Source organism: Aethalodelphis obliquidens, unplaced genomic scaffold (genome assembly GCF_003676395.1).
Source record: "Aethalodelphis obliquidens isolate GAN/ISIS:26980383/991018 unplaced genomic scaffold, ASM367639v1 scaffold12, whole genome shotgun sequence".
Taxonomy (NCBI): Eukaryota; Metazoa; Chordata; class Mammalia; order Artiodactyla; family Delphinidae; genus Aethalodelphis; species Aethalodelphis obliquidens.
The window spans coordinates 14,738,980-14,753,502 of record NW_020837956.1 but is presented as its reverse complement, the minus strand read 5'-3'; the positions used below and the strand labels follow the sequence as shown (position 1 = coordinate 14,753,502).

The 14,523-nt window shown below is 40.4% G+C and overlaps 1 long non-coding RNA gene across 1 annotated transcript in view; it reads right to left on the bottom strand.

The window, feature by feature from the left end:
- Nucleotides 1-14,523, bottom strand: part of LOC113623855 (uncharacterized) — a 52,942-nt gene that overhangs the window by 1,478 nt on the left and 36,941 nt on the right. The window contains exons 4-6 of the long non-coding RNA XR_003434097.1: nt 13,788-13,887; nt 7,538-7,612; nt 853-1,070 (exon numbers count right to left, since the gene is read on the bottom strand). This is a non-coding gene — a long non-coding RNA (uncharacterized LOC113623855). The remainder of the gene's footprint in view (nt 1-852; nt 1,071-7,537; nt 7,613-13,787; nt 13,888-14,523) is intronic.

The window sequence follows — 14,523 nt, the reverse complement described above, 5'->3', positions numbered from 1 at the left end:
CATTACCTTCCCATTTCCTTTGAAACCATGAAGGGAGAAGATGTTGAGCTCTACCAAGCCAAGAGCTAGAACTAATTACTCAATGGTTAATAGCTTTGGGGTTGATGAGAAAACATTAGCTCAGCTGACATTCACCTATTTGAATATTACTCAAAAGCGATACTCTAAATGTATCAAAGATCTATTTTTCTCTAGGTATTGGGCTAGAGTCATGAGAAACTATGGAATTGACTCAAACTCTTCTAATTATGTACATAGCTAAGGCAAAAATAATTTTTTTCTTGACCTGTATTTCCATTTACCTGTGTGGCATGTGTATGTTTGTTAGTGGAAATCAAAATTACTTACTCTTCCCACCCAAATGTAACAACTGTCAAATTTTTCATATGCCTGCAAATAAATTGCTATTGGGTTAGCTTTAGTGGTCTCAGAATTTTATTTTAGTCAAATTTTCCACATAGGAGGCTTTTTACTTTTAATTAAATGCAAAGCACCTGGTATCACCCCAGACCCTTTGAATACCCCATTGCAAAAACAAGATTTGAATCACTTTTCTTATTTATATTAGCACACCTATAGTAATCTTGGCACTCAACACAATCTATAAAAGTGCTCCCCAAAAACGTGCCTAGGAGAAAACTGCTCCTTTATGGGGAAAGGGCAATGAGACTAGAAAGAAACTATAGTATGGAATAAAATGTTAATTGGTGCTTCTGTAGATTTTAAATAATGACTGTAAACATGAAAAAGGAACAACAGAAAAGTTTAAATGGTAAAACATTCATAACCAGGTTAAATTATAAAGTAGCAGTACTTCAAAGCCTTCCACACACCTCTCTCCCCATGGGGTACCTGAGGGCTGCAGAGAGCTCCACAGCTTCAAGGACATCCAGCAGGAGTCTGTATTCCACCCGGTTGTGGCCTCAATTCCTTATGCCTGCTCTTTCCTTTAGTCCTTTTGGTCCTCCAGTCAAACTGCTTTTTTTTTTTTTTTTTTAGAAAATCCAGCTCCCAGTTACATTTGTTACAGAACCAGGTTCATTTTGCCTGACCAGCAGCAAGCAAAAGCACTGAAATGCCAGGAAACAGAGGGTTTATTCACAAGGCAGTCAAAGTAGAGACAGAACCAGCCTCAAACCCGCGTCAGGAAGACAAGGGGCTTGGGGTATTTATGAGATAAAGACTAAAGGAGCAGGGCAGTCTGAGGCGTGGGGCGGGGTGGGGCCTAAGGAGCCTGATTGAAAAAAGGTGTGGTTAATCCGTGCAGGTGGAACTAAGCTACAGGCCTCTGCAGGTTCAGAAGTGGAGGCACTTAGCACAAACTGAGGGTGGAGTTTTTAGCCCTCTAACATCAAAAGGTCACCCAGCAGGCATGCCTCGTTGGAGGGTGGGTGGTCCTACCCAATCTTAACCAGCTCATCTGGAACTAGACACACCTGACACCAATTTCTGGAAAACGACTTGGGCAAACATCTTACTGTTTAGGCTACATGCAGCTTACAGGGCCTGCAAGTCTTTTTAACAACAATTAAAATGACCTTGATTGGTGAAGGCAAGTTACAGGTGAAATGGATTTAACTAATGATTACCTACAGTTTCACTACTCCCTAAACCTCCTCACTTAATAATTTCCTGACAGCAACCTTAGCCCACTTTGCAGCAACTCTTCTTCCCATCAGCTAAATTCTAGCTTCCTAAGGTTGCCACAGATCTGGCCAAACCATACGCTTCCTGCCAGTCTCACCTGTTTAGTTCACTCCATCAACACCCAAAGGCTTCTGATTAAGAAGAGGTCCCCTCACTTCACTGTATCTCACATGACCTAATTCTACTAATTTGTCCACCGAAATCTATTTATTTCAGGCTTTTATTTCCTAGAGAGCAGATAAATATGAACACGTGTAAACATGCTTGCTCACTCCATGTATTAAGAAAACTTAGCGTATAGAGTGAATTTTCAGCACTTGATTCAAAATTAGAAAGATAATATAGAGTAAGTTCTAAAGAGAGCTTCATGGCACTCGGGTATTATGCTCAGATTAATCATTCAAGATGGAAAAAGTTACTTCTCTTGTTTGACAACGTTATTTAAATTTTGCACATATATAGTGTATCACAGTGAAAATTTAAGTAACAAATAATAGAAAAGTAGATTATTCAACATATAGACCACCTAAACATTTAATTAATCAGAAAATATAAGAACTGCAAAAGAAAGAAACAAACCATTGAACACAGGACCAGAAAACACCTGGCTCTTAAAGTATCACACAAGCAAATGCTGAAGGCATCATACAGCAAGAGTAAGACGATGAGAATGTATATACATGAAAATTCCTTGAGAAAAGCTAAGCTAATGGCTAAGTTTATTCAATAACAAGGTTAAAAATAAGTAAATAAAAACAGAGCTGACAAAACAAAAGTAAGAAGAATTGAGAAATCCATATGTTGAACCGAGAATTTAAAGAAAGGTTGCTGGTTTTCCAAAAAAGGAAAGGGTGGGCTCTTTCCATTTTGCCTCTATTAAAAAAAAAAAAAAGAAAAGAAACTTTTGAGTAATCAAAATATCACAATGTAGGCTTTTTTATTAAAGAGTATTTAATTCTAATTGTCTAAGTTTGTTAGTGATGAATCTTTAATTTTAATGATCAGTTCGGAGTCTTGATCAGGCAGAACGTGATCAAGGGTCTGTGGAAACAGAGCTACACCACCAAGAGAAGGAACCAAGGTGACCGGCCATGGCCACAGCCTTACAAGGTATCAAAATAACTGAGTAGGAAAGACAGTGCCAAGTATATACCTGGCTGTGTTCTGGGTAGTCAAATGCTGGTCTCGAAAAATTAATGGAAACAACTATTAGCAGCGGTTACTTATCTAACATTATGACAGCTCTAACAATTTAACCTTCAAGGATCCTGTTATGGAAAGCACCCAGTGCACATTCTAAACTGCCTAAATTCTCTGTTTTGGAATATTCTTAATCTTCTCATCTGAAATTAAGATCATGCAGAGTTGAATATGCCAAATTTTATCTAATTTTTTTTTTTTTTTGAGGACTTGCAGTATTCTGTGCACGGAGGCATCTTGGGATGGTGAAGCCCTCTCTGTTCCCTCTTTTCTATGATTGTCAGTACTGTATGCCCTCACTATTCATCTTATCATAGAACAAAGAACGAGGAGTGGAAACTCTTCCTCCCACAAACAAGAGGAAGAGGCTACACGTGGCTCTTAAAATTTGTAGAAGAATATTCTTGCCTCCTTTAGGACTATGAGTAAGACAAAATATGAACAAAAGAACTATAACAATGGGAATGTAATATATTCTCTATTATTTCTTCTCTTCAGAAGATTGTGATCTCGGTCTTTCCACATCAACATTCATCTCTAACTTTCCCACAGGAAAGCTGGTCCTAACCTTAATCATTCAAGATGACATTTCTGTGCACAAGTAACCTGAGTTCAGTACCTCTGTCACTGGGGTCCCTGTATGTATTTCAGCATCTTTGTCTCCCGGAGCCTATCTTGCCCATATTTCCTGAACCCTTTATTCTGAATTCTTTGTCTCATTACCAACCAAGATCGTTCAGGTCTAAAAAATTCTCAAAATTAATCCACTGTGGCAGAAAGCAGATGGTTGGTGCCCGGGTCATGGGATGGTTTGGGGTAGGAGAATTAACTGCAAAAGGACACAAGGAAAACTTCTGGAGTAATGGAAAAACTCTATGACTTGATGATAATGGTGACTATGTAGGTGTATACATTTATCAAATAGTAAGCTTAAAACAAGTACATTTTATTGCATGTAAATCTAACTTTATAAAATTTTTTAAGGTGTGGCTTTATAGCCAAAAAAATGGAAACAACCCAAATGTACACAGACGAATGCATAAGCAAAATAGGGTGTGTGTATATATATATGTATATATGCAATGGAATATTATTTGGCCTTAAAAAGGAAAGTAATTCTGACACATGCTACAACATGGATGAACCTTGAAGACATTATGCTAAGTGAAGCCAGACACAAAAGGATAAATACCATATGCACTTATACAAGGTACCTAGAGTAGTCAAAATCATGGAGTCAGAAAGTAGAATGGTGGTTGCTAGGGGCTGAGAGGAGGGGGAAAGGGGGAATTAGTGTTTCATGGGTACAGAGTTTCCATTTGGGAGGATTAAAAAATTCTGGAGATGGATAGTGGTGATGACTGCACACATTGTAAATGAACTTAACTCACAGAACACCTAAAAATGGTAAAATGATCATTTTTATGCTAGGTATATTTAACCACAATTTTTTCTAAACAGAGTGGCTTTATTGAATCGGTTGTTAGAATTGCCCTGTACAGATATGTCCTGCTTATTCAACATCTGATCTCTTTAAAGTGGATTCAAATCAGACATTTAAAATTAGTTCATACACTGTATGGAGTAATTGTTGATGGACTGTTAACTTGTTAATTATCTCTTCTATCTTACTTTTTGATTCAAACTGTATTTTATGCTGCAATTATATACATTGACTCCACTAGAAAGTAATGCAAGATTGATAAAATCGACTGTTGTCATTTGAAGACTTGAGTTTGAGGGGCTAACTCTGAGGAGAAGAAACTCAGTAGAGATGGAAATCTCTCGGGCCCAACACAGGGAAAAAAATAAAGAAAAGAGGAAAAGGTGCCTTCAAGAAAACAAACCAAGTCCACCTCCTATTGAATTGGCGGGGTGGGGGACTAAAAAGTAAAAATAAGCTCTACTGAGCACAACAACAGTCTGTCAGAAGGTGACACTGGGGAAGACTGACAGCACATTCATTCAGGGGACCAGGTGGCATTAATAGAGGCTCCTCCAGATATATAGTAAGACATAGATGCAGACGGTTCATAGGAATTTGCAACTGAAGAGAAACCAGGAGGCTTGGATCACATTTGGATGAGCTCAATGGATTCTGTAAATAATTATACTTTTTGTCTGATCCAGGTCGCACATTTTATGTTCATCATGTGCATTATGTTCTATTTTCTGGTATACGTATTAATATAAATTTCTTATAAGGGTATTTCCACAGTCTCAAGAGTGTTAGGACGGAGAACCACAGCACCCAGCAATACTCCATGCAATCAGCTGGAGGAGTCCTCCAAAATTTGACCGATGAGGGTATTACAAGAATAAGTATTAAAATTGGAGTGTCTGTCTTTGGACTTTTATTTTCTCGGGTCTTTGTCTTCGACTTGCTTTTTCCCTCCGAAATTTTGTTTCCAGAGATGTTGACATTTCTCTTGCTATCTTTAGAGAAGGAAAATTTCATTGTGAGTGGGGTTGGGATGGGCTGAGACTGGCGGGGGGGGGGGGGGATATCTATTCTATATGTTATATTATATATATACATTTTTTTTTTTTTTTTTTTTTGCAGTACGCGGGCCTCTCACTGCTGTGGCCTCTCCCATTGCAGAGCACAGGCTCCGGACGCGCAGGCTCAGCAGCCATGGCTCACGGGCCTAGCCGCTCTGTGGCATGTGGGATCTTCCCAGACCGGGGCACGAACCCGTGTCCCCTGCATCGGCAGGCGGACTCTCAACCACTGCGCCACCAGGGAAGCCCTACATTATAATTTTTTAAAGCTGTAAATTTAACAGGGTTTTTCTTTTTTTTTTTTTGTGGTACGCGGGCCTCTCACTGTTTTGGCCTCTCCCGTATGCGGAGCACAGGCTCCAGACGCACAGGCTCCGCGGCATGTGGGATCTTCCGGGACCGGGGCACGAACCCGTGTCCCCTGCATCGGTAGGCGGACTCCCAACCACCGCGCCACCAGGGAAGCCCTCTTCTTCTTTTTTTTTTTTTTTTTTTTTAAAGAGTAGTCAAAATGTCTTGACATCTAAGGAGCTGCACCAATATTGCTGCATCCAAAAAGCCTCATCAAAATGTTCTGGATCTAAATAAATAAACCACTTAAGTCAGATAGGGCTTGGATCTGCAAAAGCAAAGCAAAGTGGCCTATTAAGATAATTATTTACATAATTTAAGCAAACACACACATAACTGCTTAATTTTCTGCTTGATTTGACTAGGGTAGACCCAGAAGTGAGCTAATTGTTTCTAATCTTGTATCAGAGGGTTAAGACTAGGTGTCCTGGGAATTCCATGCTGTTTTTTAAAGAAAGAAAGGTTACTTTTATTCCACATCATAAAGAGAGTAGCTTTGTAATGGTGAAGGGCTGATTTGCTCTTTGGAAGACTGGATGAGTGTACACCCTGAATGATCCTGAGTCTCACCAGACCGGGTGTTCCAATGGAACTAGCTCAGTCATTCCCGCTCTGACCCAACACTCCAAGTACTGCTGCTGCCTCAACTCAGCAGATGAGTGGTATCTGAGAGGACAAGCATGTTCAGGGCTTTACCCAGAGGGGCCAGCTAACCCCAGACTCTGCCTTCTCCTCCTGTCATGGAATGAGTTGTGTTCCCCCCAAATTCATGTTGAAGTCTCAAGCCCTAGTACATCAGACTATGACTGCACAGACTGTCCCCAACTTGCCATGGTTCAGCTTAGACTTTACAAAGGTGCACAAGCAATACACATTCAGTCAAAACCATACTTCAGATTTTGAATTTTGATCTTTTCCCGAGCTAGTGATATGTGGTCTGACACTCAGGATGCTGGGCAGAGGCAGCTCCCAGCAGCTCCCAGTCAACCACGTGATCACAAGTGTGAACAACCAATACACTTGCACCCATTTTGGACCCACACAATCATTCTGTTTTTCACTTTCAGTACAGTATTCAATGAATTACATGAGATATCCAACACTTTCTTATAAAATAGACTGTGTTAGATGATTTTGCCCAACTACTGGCTAATATAAGTGTTCTGAGCATCTTTAAGGTTAAGGCTAAGCGATGATGTTTGGTGAATTAGGTGAATTAAATGCATTTTCAAATTAATATTTTCAACTTACAATGGGCTTATCAGAATATAACCCCATTGTAAGTCAAGGAAGAGCTGTATTTGGGGATAAAACCTTTAAAGAGGTGATTAAGTTCAAATGAGGTAGCTGGGGTAGGGCCCTAATCCAATATGACTGGTGTCCTCATGAGAAGAGGAAGGGGTGCATAATGAAAAGACTATGTGGAGCTTCCCTGGTGGCGCAGTGGTTGAGAGTCCGCCTGCCGATGCAGGGGGCACAGGTTCGTGCCCCGGTCCGGGAAGATCCCACATGCCGCGGAGAGGCTGGGCCCATGAGCCATGGCCGCTGAGCCTGCACGTCCCGAGCCTGTGCTCTGCAACGGGAGAGGCCACAACAGTGAGAGGCCCGTGTACCGAAAAAAAAAAAAAAAAAAAGACTATGTGAAGACACAGTGAGATGGTGGCCATCTGCAAGCCAAGGAGGGAGACCTCAGAAGAAACCACCCTGCTGACACCGTGATCTTTGACTTCTAGCCTCCAGAACTGTGAGGAAATAAATTTCAGTTGTTTAAGCCACCAAATCTTTGGCATTTTGTTATGGCAGCCCTAGCAAACAAACACAACTCCCCAAGTCATACCAGTGGTTTCTGGGAGTCTCCTCTTGAGCTCAGGACAGATATGATTCCGTTCCTTCTTCTGAGTATTGGTCTCTCCTAGAAATAACAGTAACAGAACGTTAAATGGGTGACTTACTAATAAAGAGCAGAGCCAGACCTTTCCCTGTATCCCATTACTCATCTATAGGAGAGAAGACTAGAAAGTATAAAGGATTAGAGTCATTGAGATGCAGAGCTGCCCCCACATATGGTTGGGGTGCTCCCACTCAAGCCAAGTGAGAGAGCTTCCCAAGAACCAGAGTGGGCAGAGCTTGCACTAAGGGTAAGCAGTGTCCTTCTCTCCAGCCAGATGGTTACTGAGATGCAGGACCCAGATCCCATTGCTCCCATGGGCCCATGGAGTAGGACACCATGAGTTCTTGGAACAGAACTTACAAACTAGAGATTCCTCTTGCCTGGAGAATTCTGTAGACAGGAGGCTGGAGGAGCTGCCCATGACGACAGGTCCAAAGAGAGAAGGCAGCAGAGGAAGCAGCCACACATACACTGTTTGTTGGGCAAGTGTTATGATTCTCCCTTGTGGGCCAAGTGGACACCCCAGAAGGTAGCTAGACTCAAGTCACCTTACAAGGTCCCACCAAAAAATATTAGCAGGGTTAAGGAGACTCCAGCAGGAGACCTCAACCTAGGAGGAAGGGAGTATGCAGAGCAAAAAGGGATGTGATGCAGACGGAGTGAAAAGGCAAGCTAAACCCCTTCCGCTTCTGGTTCACAGGTCAACCCTGAGCAGGGGAGGGGAGAAGTTTTGACATGAATATAAGATGGAAGTGATTGTTTACACTGAGTCAGATTTTTTCTACCTGAAAATGAGACTGTTTTGATTTATGAAAGTGACGGAAAAGCCATAGAATCTGACCAAGATGTCAGTCAGAGGTAGGGAGGAGAAACTGGACAGAGCATGTTAAAGGCTGAGATGGGAGAGGAAAGGGAAACTTTTCCTCATTGGATTCTACCAAATTCAACCTATACCATATTTCAGCACCATGACACTCAAAAACTTTAGCTCTAACCATCCTGGACAGACACCATAGACAACCTCTCTATTCTCATCTCTCTGAGATGGTTCCCATTCCCTGCAGCCCATGCACAAAGCCCTCCCATTTTCTTTCAAAAACAGCAATGCCTGGGGGCTTCCCTGGTGGCGCAGTGGTTGAGAGTCCGCCTGCCGATGCAGGGGACACGGGTTTGTGCCCCGGTCTGGGAGGATCCCACATGCCGCAGAGCGGCTGGGCCCCTGAGCCACGGCCGCTGAGCCTGTGAGTCCGGGGCCTGTGCTCCACAACGGGAGAGGCCACAGCAGTGAGAGGCCCGCGTACCGAAAAAAAAAAACAAACAAAAAAACAGCAATACCTGATAGATATCAACTCATACAAATACAAGTGCTTAAGGAGTTTGCTAACCCAGTACAGTCAAACTCAACCTCGACTGAGATCACCTGGCACCACTATAATGATAATTAATCTACATTTAAACCACCAAATAAAGACAATACCAAGTAGAAACAGAATGAAGTACAGATGAGGACCATCTAAATGAAAAGTCTTCCAAAATTCCAGGCTGCAGTCAGGATGCAGTGCAGTTGCTTAAATGGGTCACAGATCAGGGGAAAATCTACCAAATCTCTGGTCCCATCATAAAAGAATGATGGCTGGAAGGTATTAAGTACTGGAAGTCACAGAGGACCAAAGACACCAATTCTGTGTCTTTGGTTCTCTGTGACCAAAGAAAGTTTGCAAGAAAATGCAGTTCAGGTGAAAACGACAAGGTTACCTTTTGCTGTGAGATGTTAAATGATTTGGTTCAGCACATGCATCCATCATCCCTACCTCAAAGTTTAGGGCTTTGGTGGTTGACAAATACGGATCCTTTCTCCTTTGCTGAATACATGGTTTAATGTTAATATATCATCATTTTTATTTGTCAAAAAATTTTATTATTCATTTCCTCTCCTTGGTTATTCGAGTTTGCTTTGTCACAAGGCTCAAATTCCAGCCCTCCAAATAGAGATGCCTGTGTACACGTTCATGGAAAATGTTGATAGGAATGAAAAAATAATACATCAGAAGATTCTGAAGCCTCTCACTCCTCAGAAGATTTCACTAATTGAGTAAAGACAGCCAAAATTTAAGAAGCAGCAGAAACCATTTGCTCTGTCATTAGCACCTGAGAAATGTTACAGGCAACAGAGAACTGAAAATATCTCTCCAATTCTCCCAATAAAACACAAAGAGTAACAGTTGCACATGGACAGATTCTTGTATCTGAACAAAGAAGAGACTATGATAAGCCACTATTATTATGGGCAGTGTCCTACCTAGGAATTTGTTTCTATGAATTGTTCTGAAGATCGATTTGTTTCTATGCTTGTTCTACATTTAAAATTGATATCAAATTAGTCTCCCCAAAGCAAAGGGCGACACAGCTAAAGACTTTGCTTTAATACTCCCTGAAGCAGGCACTGATTTTATGAGTTTAATAACATTAAATGACCTAGGAAGCAGAGATCCATTTCCAGTGCCTAATAAAATAAACAATATTTAGTCCTCTGAAATAAAATTCTTTAATTGAAGATCAGCTATAAGGAAATATGGCACGTATACACCTTCTAAAAATGTCAGAAGACCAAAGAAGGATGATCAAATTACTAATTACTTACTAATAATAAGGAAAAATATATTGATAAATTATGTTAGAGAAAAGATTGAATTTTCTTTCTGCTGTCTGTGGAAAATGATGTTACAAAATTGCAGTCCAATGAGAGGTAAATCAAGAATAACAGCCAAAATGTAAGAGAAAAGTATAATAGAGAAGTGTTAGAAAGGTAATTCTTTAGGGGAACCCTCCTACACCGTTGGTGGGAATGTAAATTGGTGCAGCCACTATGGAAAACAATATGGAGGTTCCTCCAAAAAATAAAAATAGAGTTGCCATATGATCCAGCAATCCCAATCCTGGGCATATATCTGGACAATACTATAGTTCAAAAAGATACATGCACCCCTATGTTTATAGCAGCACTATTTACAGTAGCCAGGACATGGAAACAATCTAAATGCCCACTGATAGATGAATGGATAAAGAAGACGTGGCCTATATATACAATGGAATATTACTAAGCCATAAAAAAGAATGAAATAATGCCATCTGCAGCAACATGGATGGACCTAGAGATTAGCATACTAAGTGAAATAAGTCAGAAAGAGAAAGACAAATATCATATGATATCACTTATATGTGGAATCTAAAATAGGACACAAATGAACTCATCTACAAAACAGAAACAGACTCACAGATACAGAGGACAGACTTGTGGTTGCCAAGGGGGAAAGGGATGGCAGAGGGATGGATTGGGAGTTTAGGATTAGCAGATGAAAACTATTATATACAGAAAGAATAAACAACAAGGTCCTACTGTATAGCACAGGGAAGTATATTCAATATCCTGTAATAAACCGTAGTGGAAAAGAATATGAAAAAGAATATATATGTGTGTAACTGAATCACTTTGCTGTACAGTTGAAATTAACGCAACGTTGTAAATCAACTACACTCCAATAAAATAAATTTAAAAAAAAAGAAAGTTACTTCTTTTATAATATTATGTTGTTTTTCTGGATTTTATAATGTTTGTGATATTTGTCACCTTTTTAGAAAATGTTACTTGTTATAAATTTTTCTCATTCTAAATAAATATTTAGTTTGATAGCTAATTTTCTATTTTTTTCTTAAGCAGATTCCACCAAATTATACAAGCTTCAGGATCCATAAAATCTGCACTGCTCCTAATCAAGTGGCCTCTACTAAGGAGGTGGGTGGAATCAGCCAGGTTTGGCCTGACATTTACCGCTATTTGCAAGTAGTTAAATATTCATGAACATACAATTTTTAAAGCTTTGGTTAAAACTGAAAAAGGCTGGATTATGCTTCAGTATGTACAACATGTGTCTCGGGAGGAGATTTTATTAATGCCAAACAGGGAGGATATCTGTGGTAGACACTGCTAGCCTATATCCTACCAGATTCCTCTTCTTCCCGGACACATGTATGGACTACATTTCCCAGGCTCCCTTGCAGTTGGGTGTTGTAATGTGAATGCATTCTAGCCAATGGAATGTGGATGGAAGAGATGTACGTCCCCCTTCCAGACTTAGTCCATGGAAACCTCTCACCCAAGAGCCTCTATTTCTTCCCCCTCCACTGGCTTAAGGCACGCTAGCACAGTGACCTGGCAAACCACAGTCAAAGGTAAAAGAGACGTGAAGTGGAGGGAAGCTGCATCTCTCTTATTCACTGCTGGGAAGGAAACCAAATTTGAACATCCATTTTGTTCTTCAAGTTAGCAAGAAATAAACTGTTTATTGTGTAGCCACTGGGATTCAGGGGTTTATCTGTTATGGCAGCTAATAATATTTCAACTAATGCTGTTTTATTACTGGAAGAATAGCATTTTTAAAAAATTATGTTATACGTAAGTTTAATGAGATCATATTTGTATATAAAAATATGTGTATTAATGTATATATGTTTTATGTATATAAATATGTCTATAGTCACATTTTCTCTTATGGGTCACATTTTACATTACTAGTTAATAACAGACTACAGTATATGCTCAGCATTTCTGAGATTTGGATATTTTCTAACAGACATTAAAATTTCTAAAGACTTAAACCTATCCATCAATGTAACAGACCTTTAAGGATTGTGACTTCCCCTTTATTAACATTTAAGCTGAGAGGCTCTTCCAAGGATGCTAGAGAAAAGAATCCTGCATTGCGATGGAGGTTCCACGAAAGGACATCTATGTTCCTTGTCAACTTTGATTCTAGGTTCCATATATTCTACGTATAAAGCAAGGTTCCATTGGACTCTCTGGGTCAAACTACATTAATGATAATAACCCATGTTTTATTGCACTTGCCCTTACTGACTTATGCTGTTCACACCGTGTCTGCTCTCACCTTCAGCTAGGTCTTGCCTCACATGTGCTTAGAATCAAGTCTTTTCAGTTTCTGCTTCTTCTAGCTACCAGGGTTCCTTCTGAGGACTTCAGCTTCTGCCAGACATCAATCAGTACCACATATGTAGGACACAAGTGCCATGGCTGGGTACCACAACAGGGGCTGAACATTGCACAGGCTTCTGGATTCCACAGGTGATTCCCCTAGGGCCCCATCGTACCTACTGTGTGCCACTGTGGTAGCTCTGAGCTGTTGCGCATTCCGATGTGCAGCATCACCTCTGCGAAGCCCTTGCTACTTCCATCGAGAACCATGCCTTCCTGCTGAGCATAGCCACTGATGCATGGCAGTCCACAAGATTCTAGGTCTGTGGGGAGGTGGGGAAAAAGTGCCTTTCGGTCTTTTGCTCTATAATCTACTGCACTCTGGTGTCTTAGAAAACTGCTAATAGACAAGTTTTTGGGTTTTCATATCTTTGTTTTTGCCAATCCTTAGACATGAATCCATGGAGCTGGGTCAGGAATACTTTTGAATTACAGATATTTCATGGCTTTTAGAAACATGCCTTACCTATCAATCTGGATTTACTTTAGCAAGTTGGTCCTGGCTCCATCTGCCCTTAGGATAGATGCTCTTCAAGGAGACACCGCGGTGATCCAAGTTGGCCAGACTTGCTGGAATTCCATTTTAGGCTCAGGTGTGGTGAGCTTGAACCAGGTGTCTAGTTGATAAAATTGCTCTAAATACACCTAATCCTCCAAGAAAATAGAACCTTCTGTACTTTTTGTTTCTCTGAACTTCTCTGATGACAAGTTGGGGCAAATGAAAGTCCTAACATAGTGGACATATGAAAATTGTGAAATGTTCTCTGAAATGAGAACAAGGTTAATATATATTTTACTCTATTACTACTATGGGCCACTTTTTAAAATTGGGTTTTAGAAGAAAAAAATAGGAAGAGAGGTGGGAAGGAAGAGAGCAAGTGTGGACTGAGGATGAAAAGGTCTATTCATTGATTTACTCTCTGACTTACCTAGGGGGAGGAAGGTCCTTAAAAGCATTGTGAAGATCAGAGATCAGAAATTTTTTAAGAGGAGTTTGATCTTCTTGATCTTTTATTTTTCTATTTGATCCACTCCCCACCCCCTGAAAATTATGAAGCAGCTATTATAACCTGTAACCTGTGATAATGAACAAACTGCTGTGGGCAGAAGCAATCAGTGACTTCTCAGGCAAGGCCTTTGACCTACCTTATAACCGCTCTCCACTTCACCTCTAAGACAAAATGGTACCACAGTTAAGCAGCCACAGAAACCATCCACAGACCTGAAAGACAGTGAACTTGACTCTCTATGAGGAAGAGGAAGCAGGCATTAGATGACACAGGTCAAAAACTGCCTCATCTAACAGCAATAACTAACATCCAAACTAAACAAACATTGAGAGTCAAATCAGTTGGCATTTCTAACTTACACAAAAGTAAGTAACGAAAATGGAAGCGTTCATTAAACATGTTTACCAGATTACCTCTTTGTGCAGCACTAGACTGGAGCAGAAGTCTACAACTGTTTACGGTATTTATAAATAAAGCCTTATTGGAACACTCTCATTAGTGTACACATTGTCTATGACTGCTTCTCACTACAATGGCAGAACTGAGTAGTTTCAGCAGAGATTTTAAGGCCCTCAGAGCCTAAAAGATTTCCTATCTGCCTTTTACAGAGAATGTTTGCCAACCTCTAGACTAGGTGGATAGAGCTGTGAGGCTATTACTATGCTAAGGAAGTGGCAGTATTTGCTGCTGGGAAGTGTAAAATAGTCACCCTGTCCAGGATCCCCTTTTCTTCCTGGGCCCATAGAACAGTCTCCAGGAGAGAAATGAAGTGAAACAGACTAGTGGAAAATTATGCTTTTCATAGTGAAAAAAAAAAAAAAGGTTTCAGAAAAAGAACAGGAGACAAATATGTTATTTTTTTGTATATCAGC